Source organism: Herpailurus yagouaroundi, unplaced genomic scaffold (assembly GCF_014898765.1).
Source record: "Herpailurus yagouaroundi ecotype Mexico unplaced genomic scaffold, PumYag 100, whole genome shotgun sequence".
Classification (NCBI taxonomy): domain Eukaryota; kingdom Metazoa; phylum Chordata; class Mammalia; order Carnivora; family Felidae; genus Herpailurus; species Herpailurus yagouaroundi.
The window spans coordinates 35,250,451-35,264,676 of NW_024412391.1; the positions used below are offsets into that span (position 1 = coordinate 35,250,451).

The 14,226-nt window shown below is 37.2% G+C and overlaps 1 protein-coding gene across 1 annotated transcript in view; it reads left to right on the plus strand.

The window, feature by feature from the left end:
- Positions 1-14,226, plus strand: part of ELMO1 (engulfment and cell motility 1) — a 641,219-nt gene that overhangs the window by 43,890 nt on the left and 583,103 nt on the right. The window contains exons 7-8 of the mRNA XM_040472227.1: positions 11,165-11,212; positions 11,871-11,989. The gene's annotated coding sequence lies outside the window, so the exon portion shown is untranslated. The remainder of the gene's footprint in view (positions 1-11,164; positions 11,213-11,870; positions 11,990-14,226) is intronic.

Below are 14,226 nucleotides of genomic sequence, written 5' to 3' on the forward strand. Positions count from 1 at the left end.
CAGAGAGAGACAGAGCATGAACGGGGGAGGGGCAGAGAGAGAGGGAGTGGATGCAGATTTTCTTTCTCTTTCAAGCACTGAATATGATTCAGTTCCAAATATCCGTTATTATTTCACCTGCCTTGAAACGGGAATTGTAAGCACTCTGATAAATGATGTGAAAGACTGTCTAATTTCCGTAACAACCTCTGTCAGCTGTTAACTTGCAATTTTATAACATCTAAAACATTCTGAAATTCCTCTGTGCTTATCCCTGAGTGAGCTGACAGCCACGTGGCCCCTGCATCAATTCTGCCAAGAAAGAAGGAAAGAGAGAAAAGGAACTATTTTCCTCATTCTCTGGCAGTGGAAGAACACTGCTCTCAAAGCTCAGCCTGCGTGAGCAATGAGTCTTTTTCCATAGAATAGAAGACTCAAGAGCCCATCACTGCATACAGTTGGGCTTAATTAATTTAATTTCTCTCTTCAGAACGCTCCCTTTTCCTTTCTCAGAGTCAAGGTGAGGGGAGAATGGGAGGGAACAAAGGTGGGAAGCTCAGAGATCAAAAAAGAACAACTAACCCACCGAAGAGCCCAGTGTTGTTTTCAGCGGCTGAAAACCCTCTGAGTTGATGAACCATGTGTTGTGTGTTATGTGAATATTTGTTGCAACATAAAGATAGCGTGAGGTCATCACTAAGCTCACCCTGCTGTAGGTGGTGATCATTTGGTTTGTAATAAGCTTCAGGAAAGACAGCTTTCAAGAGGGGTCCACCACATTCAGGAGCTCTGTAACAGTTACTTTCATAACCCTAAATCCAGAGTTTCCATGAGGACACTCTAAACAAACTGTATAGACTAAATAAACATCGCTGTGGGGTAGGGAGGGCTCCAATATGGAAATCATGGTGACAATACATTGGCAGGAGTTGCATACTGCAGTAAATTATAATGTAAACAGCTTTCCTTGATAGAAAATCCCATATGGAAAATGGAATCCAGCTGTAGACTATAAATCACATAAAACACCACATCTCTGCACTGAGTAGGAAAGCTGAAGAAGGTAGTGTAGGGACACTTGGGTTTTTTCCAGTCTGCACAGCAGGGGGTGAACTTGATGTCTTGACCTTCATTACAAAAGGTGGGTGCGCAGTTCCTCAGAGGCACATTCCACTTAGGCTCAGGTTTACAAGCCAGAATTTGTTTCCTTGGTCCTACTTTACTCTTTATCAGAGTAAAGACTCTTTATCAGAGTAAAGACGCCAGCTTCTGACAAAGGGTGTGGGAAAGCTTCTGAATCCGTGAGTGTTCCCTATATGCCAGACACGAGAAGAGTTTAATTAAAAACTTAAATATAAAAGCAGAAAAAATGCAGCAAATAATTTAACAAGCACTGCCTCCAGATTAACAAGCGTCAATATTTCGTCCTACTTGCTCCAGGTCTTTGTACCTTTGTATAAAAGATACAAAATATTCCGGTTAAAATGGAAGCTCCCTTTTTTCCTCTCCTGAGTCCCATTCTCCTCCACCCCCCCCCCCCCCGCTCCCCCGCCCGGCGGAGGAGCAGCAGTGCTGCATTTGGTATCTTTTTTATGTGGATTATGTTACTGTATTATCTCATTCCCTCCAGCAATTCTTTGAAAAGGCTATTATCCCCTCGTTATAGATGAGGAAACTGAGACCCAAGAAGATCAGTATTTGCCCATGGTCACACAGCAAGTAGGTAAAAGAGTTGAGCCTCACAGACCGGTTGCTCTGACTCAAAACTTGTGCCCTTTTTTACCATATCCTACATTTGGGGGAGCTGGTCTTTCTCATCTGCCCTGAAGGTGGCAGGGATTCTTTCCAACTGAATCCTTTCACCTCTTCAGATCTTGATTCATGGGCTTTACTTTCTGATTCCTTGATGGAATCATTTTCAAATTTTCCCTTTTTGGTTTATAAAGCCAAAGCATGAATCCAACCGGGGAGGGTTAAGATGGGAGAATTACATTATCTTAGCCTATGCATTTGGGCATCCTATCTGTTTTTAAATGCACCACTGGTTCATGATTACCTTCCCGAGGGCCAACGGTGTAGCCTATATTTCATTGGTCCCATGCCATTAGGGAGCTATCTGTGAAGTGGTTTTTAAAATCTCTCCCTGGATACTTACAATTTGTTTCATAGCTGTAACACTCAAAAAGGACTTCCAGAGAAAGGTAGAACAAAAGCAAAGCATAACTTAGATTCAAGAGTGACTACAGTACAGACTTAAAAAAAATGGTTTTGCAAAGTAATTTGGTAATGTGTATCATGAGCCACAAAATTATCTATAGTGTTTGACTGTAAGAACTACATTCTGAGAATCTATCCTAAAGAAGCAACCAAATAGTGGGAAAAGCAACATTCAAAACACTTCCTAATTCTGTTATTTATTGAAGCCTGGAAGGGAACTAATGGTCCAACAAATGTTGTTAGATGTACTATAGAAGGACCCCTTGACTGAAACATGTATTGTCATTAAATTGATAAAAGAAAAGCAAGGCACCCATCCTCACTGCTAATTAGGTGTATTAAATTTGCCAAGCTGGTTAATCATTCCGATTTTCAAATTTCTCAGTAGCAGTATACAAAATACTGAAATCTACCTTAAACATACGAGAAAATTGAATGGGCTAAACATGAAATAACTTATTCCACTTATGGCACTGGATAGTACCCAATAAACTGTACCTAATAAAATGATTATCTATGAAAAAGGTATAGATTTGTTGCAATTACTACAAAATATGTCAATAAAAGAGCCTGGATTCAAATATATAAAAAGATAATCTAATTTATGTTACATGTTTTTATTACAGTAAAAAATTAAAAATATCTGATTTGGGGTAGTGGTGTAGGAGAGGCAACATTTTTACTCTACCCTCTTAGGTTCATGTTTTAGAGGCCTGCAAATTAAATGTAAACTTATAGGTTATCAGGGGAACAACCAAAACTTATATATAAAAAAGAAGTGGCTTTCTGAAATACATATATACCTATATACCTATATATATCTTATAGGTATATAAAAATGGGAGTTATATACCTAACTTAACAGGGGGAAGGAGAAGAAAAGGCTTCTATGAGAGGAACAAATGGATTTCTAGGAGAAAAAATAAGAAAATCTGTGATAATATTTATTCAAGCCAGACTTGGTCTTAGCTTTTTTTCTTCTCAGACATAAAAATCCCCTGAAAATGGGACTGGTGGCAGCCCACTCCCAGAAGTTTCTGTAAAGGAAGGCTTTTTGCTGCACCTATTAAATCCCAAATGTCTTTGCTTTAAAATAATCTTTATATTAATTCTGGGGGGCCTAAATGGGCCTCCACATTGGCATTAAAGCACTTTTCCACCAGGGTGCCTGGGTGGCTCAGTCAGTTAAGTATCTACTCTTGGTTTTGGCTCAGGTCATGATCTCATGGCTTGTGAGTTCCAGCCCTGCTTTGGGCTCTGTGTGGAGCCTGCTTGGTATTCTCTCTCTCTCTCTCTCTCTCTCTCTCTCTCTCTCTCTCTCTCTCTGTGTGTGTCTCTCTCTCTGCCTCTCCCATGTGCGCTCACTCTATCTCAAAATAAACTTAACAACAACAAAAAAAACCCACTTTCCCCTCTTATATATTAAACAAACTTGCTGTAATATTGTTAGGCAGATTTTATAAACTTTTTAAATAAAGTGATATTTTCTAGGCTGTTAACTGTATAATCTATGACAGAGGAAGCTTTTCAGTTCAGAAGAGAAAAATTCTAACACAGTCTATATTCAGAGATCATTGCAATGGTAGAAAGAGCCCTGGACTATCATCCCAAGGACCTCTGGTCACATCACAGGAATAGGATTTACCTCCTGTGTTCCACCATCCAATGCTGGTCCTCAATTTCCTCACGTATAAAGTAAGGATAATAATAATGTCTAATTTGCACATTTCTTAAAAAGAACTGGATAAGATCTATGTAGGTTGAAAGATCATTTCATTAATAAAGACTCATTTATGTTAGATTAAAATACTTTAATATATATGATCTTATAAATAAGGTGACATTTTATTCATGTAATGAATAAGGGAAGAGGCATGATGATTAAACCTGAAAACTTAAAATATATGTATGTATTCACCTCCAGGGAATGGCAAGCTGATATTCACCCTTAGGCACTCCAGTGGCTACAGCTTACGTCAATGCTGTCGTTTTAAAGACAAACTTGTTTTTTTAAAACTGGAGTTAAGGAAGAGCTAGAGACCTTACGGAAATAAAACAATAGCTTAAAGATGACCCTGAACACGATGACCTTGAAAAATGAGATTGTTATTAAAGAACATTGCATTGGATACTTCATCCTGGTTATTTTTCCAGCTCAAACCAGAAATGCCACCCTCTTCATCTCCTAGAGTCTCTGACATAGTTATGGATAGAAACTGGATGACAATGGGTTCATTTTTGATCCAGCAGTGTTGATTTAGACATGGAGTTTATCTGCTAATTTAACCAATATTTCCTAATATAAACCCTCCACCCACTCACAAACTATTATAAAGAATTTTCCCGAAACTTACAGCCTTACCTGGAAAAAACAGTTGTTCAATCCATCAAATGTAGCTATTAATAGTAACTTTAAAATTGTCCTACAAGGTCCAAGTGAATATAAACATTGGAATAAAGTACTCTGTGCACTCATAATATGCTTCTAAAAATTAAGCTTTTCATGTGGAAATTATCAAATAAATAGCTGTCCTCATTTCTGTGGAGATAAATAGCTCCAAGATTTCATTATTTGTTATGAATTTTCAAAAGAATTGGTTAAAACTCATATCTGGTTAACAGCCTGACACAGCTTCTCCTATTTTCCACAAAAATACATAGAAAGCTTTTCTTTTTTAATGATAGTCATAATGCAATTTTTTAAAGGACTATTGCCAGAATCCTGGAGAAATTTCTCTAACTCCAAAGTCAAATGATAGACAAAAGCAAGTGACTAGTTGGTGCTTTACCTCTGAAAATAATGGAGGCTTTCATTCTAAAATATCGGCAGATATCCTTCATCCTTTCCTAATTTCATCCTCCTGATTCAGACTCTTTGCCATGCAGCCGCTTTTCTAATGCTAAATGTCTGGGTAGAGGTTTTTAAGGCAATCAGGATACTGGTTAGCCATTCCCCAGAGTATCTCTCCTTTCTCCGTGTAGTCAGAAACTGTGACCCCCAGGGCAACTAGACCGCATTGCATTCGGGGCTTGTCCACTTACTGAAGTGCGAGAGAAACTGCAGAGGACATGGGAAACAGGACATCCTAGGGATTATAGGTTTTTAACTTTCTTCATTTGCTCAGAGTATCAGGAAATCAGGAAACTTGTAGAAGTGCTCTAAATGAAAGCTCACTAAAGCCTAAAAAGTCTGCCTTAAAACTATAGGAAATGTGGGAACTATATAGATGCAGAATAGGGTCATGGGCATTCCACAGTTACTGTGTCAACAACCACCAAGTCACTATTTATTGGAGGATGAGTAAATATAAAAAGGGTGGAGGTAGCTTACAAAAAAATCAGGTAAGAGAAAGGAAGTGTCTTGAATACTCAAAGAAATCACTAATTTCTGAAATGACGTTACTGCAAGAACGAAATAAAAAAAAAGTAATTTTGAATACTCTGTCATCTCCACTAGGATACTAGAATACTTGAGTTCAAATCTTGCGTGCTGCCATCACCTTGGGCAGATTCCTTAATCATTCTGATCTTCATTTATCTGTAAGTGAAAAAATGGAGATAAATATATTTCCTCATATAGTGTTGTATTAAGAATTGCATAGTATTGTGTAAATGAAATGCTTCAATGCTTAGAAAATGGAAGAGTATAGCAGTGGTAGTAACAGAGTGGACGAGGTGGTAGCGGTGACAGTATTTTCAGTAAATATTCTGATGTATATATGTATACTGATCGGTTGGTTCTGATGTATCAACATGTTTGAGAACCACTGTGTCCAGACTCCTTCCATGACCTGGTGCCTTCCTACCTACAGTTTCATCTTTGCCTTTCCCTTCATCATAAAACAGAACTTCCCACGTATTATAGGATAAGCTCTTCTATGCCTGGAGCTATCCCTTTGCCTGGAGCACAGACCCCACCTCATTCCAGTTCTTTGAAACACTTATCCCTATTTATTCTTCAGTATTCAGCTCAAGCATTGTCTCCTCCAAGACCTATTTTCCATCAAAGGAAATATGCCCAACAAATGAGCAATTTCTATTTTTATGGTCTCCCAGAGCATTCTGTAGCAGTAACTCAAACACATCTTTGCATTATACTGAAGCTATCTCTTCCATGTCTGCTTCTGTTCCCACCAAGCTTTGTCTTAAGGACAAAGCCCATATTCTGTGTAGCAATTCCAAACTGTAGATTTCACCATGGAATGATTATTTCGGTTTTACAATGGATAGTTTACAATTTTTTAAAGTTTTTGTAATGTTTATTTTTGAGAGAGAGAGCGCAAGCAGGGGAAGAGCAGAGAGAGGGAGACACAGTCTAAAGCAGGCTCCAGGCTCTGAGCTGTCAGCACAGCCCGATGTGGGGCTCAAACCCACAAACCGTGAGATCACGACCTGAGCCAAAGTCAGATGACTTTGACCAACTGAGCCACCCAGGCGCCCCTAAAATATTTTTTAAAGCACTGTTACCAAATTAACAGTAAACTATGTGGTAAATTACAGAGCACAAAGAACAATGGCCCAATTTTTTTCTGAATTTGTGTTTAATATACACATATACAACATATATGTGCATACTTCTGAGTTAAAATAACCTATGAAGCCAACATTTCCTAAAGCAAATTCCTAGAAATACTTGTTTCATGAGCTACTCAATGAAAAGAAAGATACATGAAATTAGATATTCTGAAATATCCTACACTAAGAATTGAAGAATCATTGTTGAATACAATGGTTCCAAGAGTTATTTGACCATGATGCCATTTTGTTAAGTATACTTTTAAACCCTCAGAGTAAGTAGAATTCTGTAGACACACATTTTGAAAGATGCAGAGTGACTTATTCTAACCAGTTCTTTTGCTAAGGTGGCAGAGAGCACAGATGCAGATGTCATGGCATAGAGAGACAATTTTTGTTGGAGTGGGCTCTGCTCTTACTATAGCACAGCCAGAAGCAACAGACACATTGCAAGTACATTCTGTTGCATGGCTGTTCACCTCACCCTTTCCACTACTAAGGATTCTGCTCTGCTTTCATAGGCAGTCCTTTTAATTCAGTGAATAACGTTTTCCCCTTTTGAGGCATGTGTAAATGGATTGCTAACTATTTTGCAATGCATCCATCTGTGACCACAGTCAGGCTCTGGGCAGCAATTAATTGAGACAACCTGAGATATGATTATGCCTCACAAATAGGAAGGAAGAAAGGAGGGGGGGTTCTTCTTTCTTTATAGTATCAATTTTATTTCTAACATTATTTGTATGATATATATTTGTTTATAACATCACATTTATCATATTTTTCTATTTTTTTAAATTAAGGCATAGTTTGGGGAATATGTACAAAAATGCACTTCTGATTTACAGTTTTGGGTGGAATGAGGACAGAACTTAGCTTCTCCTATTTTATTCATGAAATCTTAGTACAGGAAATGGTATACTATCCATTTATGTTAGTGGCTTCATATTCAGCACAAAATTAAGCTTTCTGCCTGGTGTCATTTGTCAAGTAAGCTTTTTAAAGCAGTAATTTTCCTTTATCCCTTTTAAAGGCAGCTTGTTCTTAAAAACCAGAGTGTGCCACATTACCCAACAAATTGTCACCAAGGAGAAGGAACAACATGAAAGCTGGGAATTATAATGCTGACCAAGTGCAAAGCAAATAGTTTTTTTGACCACCAATCTTATCTCAAATGCAGAGACTCAAATGTCAACTTTGGTAATAATTCAGAAGGTTAACTGACACTCTGCCCTGAATCTGAAATACTCAAAATTGTACATGTGTTGAAAATGCAGACTATACAAAGGTGCCAATGTACCATAAATATACATGTATCATATACAAAACGATGGAATGCCAGTCTAAGTGTTTACGAAATTTCACCCTAAACAAAATATTTGTTCCAGCAATAATGAATAATTTTAAATATTTGATTCCATATATAGCTGCTAAATGCTTAAGATTTAATGCTGCCTTAGAGAAATTATAGGGAGGCCATATCTCATTGAAATATTGGCTGGAAAATTCTGGTTGCTAAATCTCTATCTAGAGTCATACAAACAAGCATTCAAATCATTTTGGGTTTTCAAAAGAACCTGCAATTACCTCTCTTCACACTAGGTGGTGTAGTCAAGACCAACAAAGCTATCAAATGGATGAATACCTTTGGTTTAGCAAGGTCAAAACTAAAGGAGAGTATCATTTTAAACTTGAAAACAGATATGTATCTTGTGTTAAAATCCCAGTGTGTTTGATAAAGAGAACAGATGAAGAACCAGTAAAAGAGGAATGGAAAGCCTGTTCCAATAGCTTTGGGGATAACAGGGCTTCTTAAAGATTAAGTCACCAACCACGAGGAGTACCAGTGAAAATCCACATTCCTAGAATCCACACCGCCACACTTTACAATTACAGCATCAGAACAGCAGGGATGAAGTAGGAGCCTGAGTCTGTTCTCCTAAGATACACTCGAGTTGGTCTTTATGCAAAACTCTGAGAAATAGATTTAGATTGCTCTAAATCTGTCCAGGGGTAAGAAACCCCAGTTGACAAGTGTTTGATGTTCAGAAACTTTTTTTTCAGCTTCCTATAGCTTGTATCTTGAAGATCAAGGGTTATAGGCTTCACTATAAAATCTCCAGAGGAATTTTTCCTACGTTACCATCACTGTAAGAAAAAAATCAGAATGGCAGATTCAGCCCTATGTGTAATAGAATATTTGGAAAGCAGTTTGAGCTTTGTAGAATGGGGAAAAGAAATGTATTTTATAGAATGCAATGAAAATGAATCTCTTCTGAGAGGAATGGGTGGTAGTTATATTAGATATTCAAAAGTCGAGCCACATTGATCTGCCTTTTGAAGTAATTACATTGATATCCGGAGTTTAAAGAAATGTATTGCTTGTTCCCTGTGGATGTTTTCAAAAATCTTTTTTTCTAAACCAAAGCAGTGTTTTGTTTTATTTTTTTCTCTAGCTTGAATCACAAAAGAAAGCATTTTACTGAAGTGCAGCTAATTATTGTATAGGAATATATGTGTATGGGTGTTCATGTGTGTGTGAACTCCAGAAATGAGTTCTCTGTTTTTTATTTTAAGTGAGATTCTTTTGTTTGTTTGTTTTGGTTGAGTCAAAGCTTGCTCCCTTAAACTCATTTGTTTTAAGATATTTTTAAATGGACAATATACTAAGATGAATTTCCCACTAGTCTAACTTCAACTGAGTATACAGAATAAAATGTAACCATTTCTTTAAGACTGAGCACAATCCGTAGGACGCCTGGCTGGCTTGGTTGGTATAGCATGCGACTCTTCATCTTGGAGTTTGATCCCCATGTTAGGCATAGAGTTTACTTTTAAAAAACTGAAAAAAGAAACATTTAGCACAATGCATGTTAAAATGTGTCCTGTACAGCATACTTAAGGAGCCATTTCTTCAGGGCTCGCTGAGGACTATTTCTCTACGGTATATGAAACCAGGCAACTTTGTTCCTTGAATCTTTGCACATACATTTTATGGTTTTCTTATTTTTTCCCCCTTACTTTTAATTGTTATTTCATGTTGCCATCAATACACCAGGGCAGTTGGGAGGACTCCTGTGTCTAATCTGCAGAGGTCTTGGAAGGCTGATAGCTAAATGTAGTTTGTCAGAAACGTGTACCGAGTGAGAAGAGTGGGGGCCTAGTGGGGGAAGGGGAGGCTGCATTAGTCAAGTGTCTACCCTGGCTATACTTTCGAATTTTCTCATTCTTGATTATTTTCCCAAAAGGTGAAGCTGCAGGTGGTTGAATGGTGGTTACCTGAACTATTATTTCGAACAAATCTTTCTAATCTGTTTTTACTTGGGATTATAATCATAACATTTGTAGAAAAGCTTTGTGGCCCCCTCAAGGTATATAAATCTTGTTTTATTTTTCATGTACTAATAGCATAGTGCATTTTCTCTCTTAACAAAAATGTCTCCATGTGCTTCAGCCTTTTGATTTCTAAAAAGCCTGTCTGCATTGTTATATGTGCATATATGTGTATGTGCACATGTACAAATATAAATGCAGATATGTGAGTGTGTATTTACTATGGGGCAGAGTGAAAAAGGAGCTCATTCTTCCACACTGGGAAACAACTTCATATGAACCTGCTTTCTTCTGAGCCATTTTTATTGCTTGCTTAATTATCTTTATCAAGGTCACTAAATGGTAGAAATGCTGACAAGAAGGAATGAGGGTGCTTTACAAAGGAACAGTAAGCCAGGACTGCGATCGTTCATGTGCTCCCTTTGGGGCAGGGTGGGGGAGCTGGTGAACAAAAGCAACAGTTTCCAGGAACAAACAATGGCATTCTCTGTGACCTGGAGCACAGCGAGCAACCCTGTGTCCTCACACGTCAACTCCCTCCCTGAGACCCAGGCTACCTTTTCCTCCAGCCACATCTACAAGGCCAGCATCTCAGACACTTTGGACATCTTGTTTTTCTTTTTGGTTTTAGAAAACATTCCTTATAATGGGGGGGGGGGGGCGGAGGGAAAGCACTTTATATTTTTTTTAACTAAAGAACAGCTCTAACAAATTTACAAATCTCTAAATACATGAGGGCCTGAGTGTCTTTGTTGAGCCTTTGATCTGGAATTGCTATATCTTCCCCTGACCCCTCAGTGAGGGTAAAGACAGGTCTTGCTTTGCTCAACATGGTCTCCCTTGTGGGGCCCAGTGCCTGGCATAGAGAAGGCCCGAAACAAACATTGTGAATCAACTGATTGACTGTAGTTGCAAACAGAAACTCGACAGTGGGTGGAGATTAAGTTTAGCCCATATAAGCATCAGTCAAGATCAAAACATAAATGCGTTTATGTTTGTGTCTCTTACAGATTTATTTCCTCTTGTTTCTCCTCTGAGAGCTTTGAAAACATTTTAAATTTTATGAGGAACAAATGACATGTCCCACCATGCCATCTCAAATCTTCTTTTCTGAATTCAGGTTTCGTCTTAATTGCGGAAAAAGTGACACAGCTGCACTATAGAAAAAGTAAGCACAGAAAAGCATATTTTTAAAAATACCCATAATCTCACTGCCCAGAAACAACAGCCACTAAAATGTTGTTTCCTTCATAGTTTTCTGTATTTATGTCTTTAATGTATATCTATGTTCACATAATTGAGGTGTGTTGTAAATATAATTTCATATTCTGCTTCTTTCATGTTATTTCCTAAGTGTATGCCAGTCATTAAAACTTCCTCAAAAAGCATAATTTTCATAGTCATGTTGTGCTCCACCACAGAATGATGCCGTGTAATCAAGTTAAATTCATTTCTCCATTATCGAACATTTAGATCATTTGGAACATTTTATCTTTATGACCATCTAAAGATAGTGTTTGTGCATATCATGTGCACATAATGTTTGTGCACAACAGATTACTTTCTTGGAATGGTTTCCTAAAAATAGACTTGACTATTTTTAATGCTTTTGATTAAGTATTGCCCTATTGCTTTCTGCCTTTATTGCAATTTGTAGATTAAACTTCTACCAGCAGTGAATGAGACTGTAACAGTAGCTGATAGCAGCTCCCATTTGTTTTTGATGTCTTATGTACCAGACACAGTGCGAAATGCTCTATGTGTGTCATATCATTAACTGTAACCATACCAATATGAAGTAGGTATCCTCTCATACCTATTTACAGATGAGAGACTGACAAAGAAGTTGCATAACTTTTCCAATGTCGTACAACTGGGTTTGGGATCCAGATGATTCACCTCCAGAACCCTGGCCTTCACCATACTGAGGGAACAACATTGAAAGGTAACACTATATACCTAGTATTTTGATTCTTTGCTAATTTCATGAAGGAAAAGACCGTATCTTGTTTCTAAATTTCATTATTTTAATATTAGCAATTTTAGGTGCTTTCTTATTATAATTATTAGCCAGTTCTATTTCTTCTAGTGTAAATTGTCTCTATCATTTGCTACTTAGTGACTCTTCTCTTTTTACAATATAAACTTGTTAAATATTAAAAATATTCTGTTTTTCCTGTGCCTATTGGTGGCTAAAATTGCTCCTGTTTGGCATATAATTGTATTAGGATATTTGACCTGTGACAGTTCATTTTTAAGCAGTCAAATATATTATTTTTCTTTGTGGTTCATTCCATCACTAATTTTATGTTCAAAGGTAGTTCCGTATCCAGATATCTGATATTAACTTACATTTTCTTTAAAAACTCTATCCTTTTCTTGTGTTGATCAACCAATCTTTCTAGGTTGTTTACCTAGAAAGTCTTGCTAATTGCCTCAGGTTTCGTCTATTTGTCTGAGACCACACTGTTAGAATCCAAGTGGAAACAGATCTTTTCTCACATTTCTGTTACTCTGAAAATACACTTCACAAAAATTTCAAGACAGCAACTTTGTCTGCTCCATCTCCCCAAAAGAGGAAAACCAAGAAAGCATAGATACACATTGCTAATGATCATTTGATACAGAGGATTGAGTTTTGGTCCTGGGCATCAGTGCCCTTTTCTGGCACTGAATTCACTTGGGTTGGTTCTCAGTATAAGAAGCCAAAAAGCTAGAGTTACTTATGAGGTGTCAGTTTTTGAAATATAAACCCTAAAAGGACATATTTCCAATCCAAGAGGTCTGCCTTTTGTGCTAGATCACTGTAGAGCAGTCTTTGTTTACAAAGCATCACATTATCTGGCAACAAAACCTCATAACAATCAAGGCTCCTTTCATTTTCCCAACACTGTTTGCTGATAATTCTTCAGAAAAATTTTGAGATTTTTTTTTCATGCTACTAATTTATGCCAACATAAATGGGAGTCTAATATTCTGTTTAAAAAGAAGTGTAAACATATTTTGGGGATGCTTCTCCATTCACTCTAAAATCTAAAGTCTGAAATTATTTACATGCAATTTTCAGTGATTTATTAACTAATTATCAACTGAGGTAGGGCTGATGTTGAAAGGGTAGATTTGCTATTGGTTCCTAAACTACTTTAACTCCCAGGAACAGAAAACCTACAATTATAAACAAGACATAGGCAACCATGGTAACAGATCTACTTTTCACAACAAATACACATTTTTTCAAAAACAATTAATGTTCCTTAATGTTTGACTGATTGTTACAAGCACTTCCAATGGTATCTGTTACCTTCTTTTTTTTTTTAATATTTATTTATTTTGAGAGAGACAGAGAGAGAGAGAGAATATGAGCAGGGGTGGGGCAGAGAGAAAGGGAGACATAGAATCTGAAGCAGGCCCCAGGCTCTGAGCTGTCAGCACAGAGCTTGATGCAGGACTTGAACCCCGAACCACAAGTTCACGACCTGAGCCGAAGTTGGATGCTTAACCAACTGAGCCACTCAGCCAACCTGGTATCTGTTACTTTAGAAATAAATGTCCAGGTAAATATGGGTCTAGATGCATTAACTTTAAGTTAGTTATATAGACCTCGGTTATATTAACTTTAGACTTGAAAATCTTGTGACTATGTTTTGATCCAATTTTAGACTATGTTATTATGCACATACCTTTTCAACAAACAGTTGGTCCTGGGCATTTAATCTAGAAGTTATGCAATGATTTATAATGCATGATGGGATATTAAGCAATTACTATTTGAAAATAATAACTTCAGTGGAAATCCAAATGGTTCTCCAAATATGAGGAACAGTAAATCTCCTCCAGCTACTTTTCATACCATAAGACTGAAAGATATTTCACAAATTATCTGGACTGACTTTGAAGTAACTGAATGAAATAAAAATTATTACCCAGAATACCCTAATTAAAAGTGATTATTCATACCAACAGCTAAATTTATTGTGCACCTACTATATGCCCGAGATTTTCCAATCAATTGGCACTGATTTCTCAGGTACTATGTCATTCTCATTTTATGCTCAAGAATACTGAGGCTTAGAGCAGTCAAATAACTTGTTCAAAGTCAACTTTTATCAGAAAGTCTGTTTAAGACAGACTTAAGCCTGTCCTGTCTGAGTTCAGGAGCTGAGCTCTTACCTCCTATGTAAT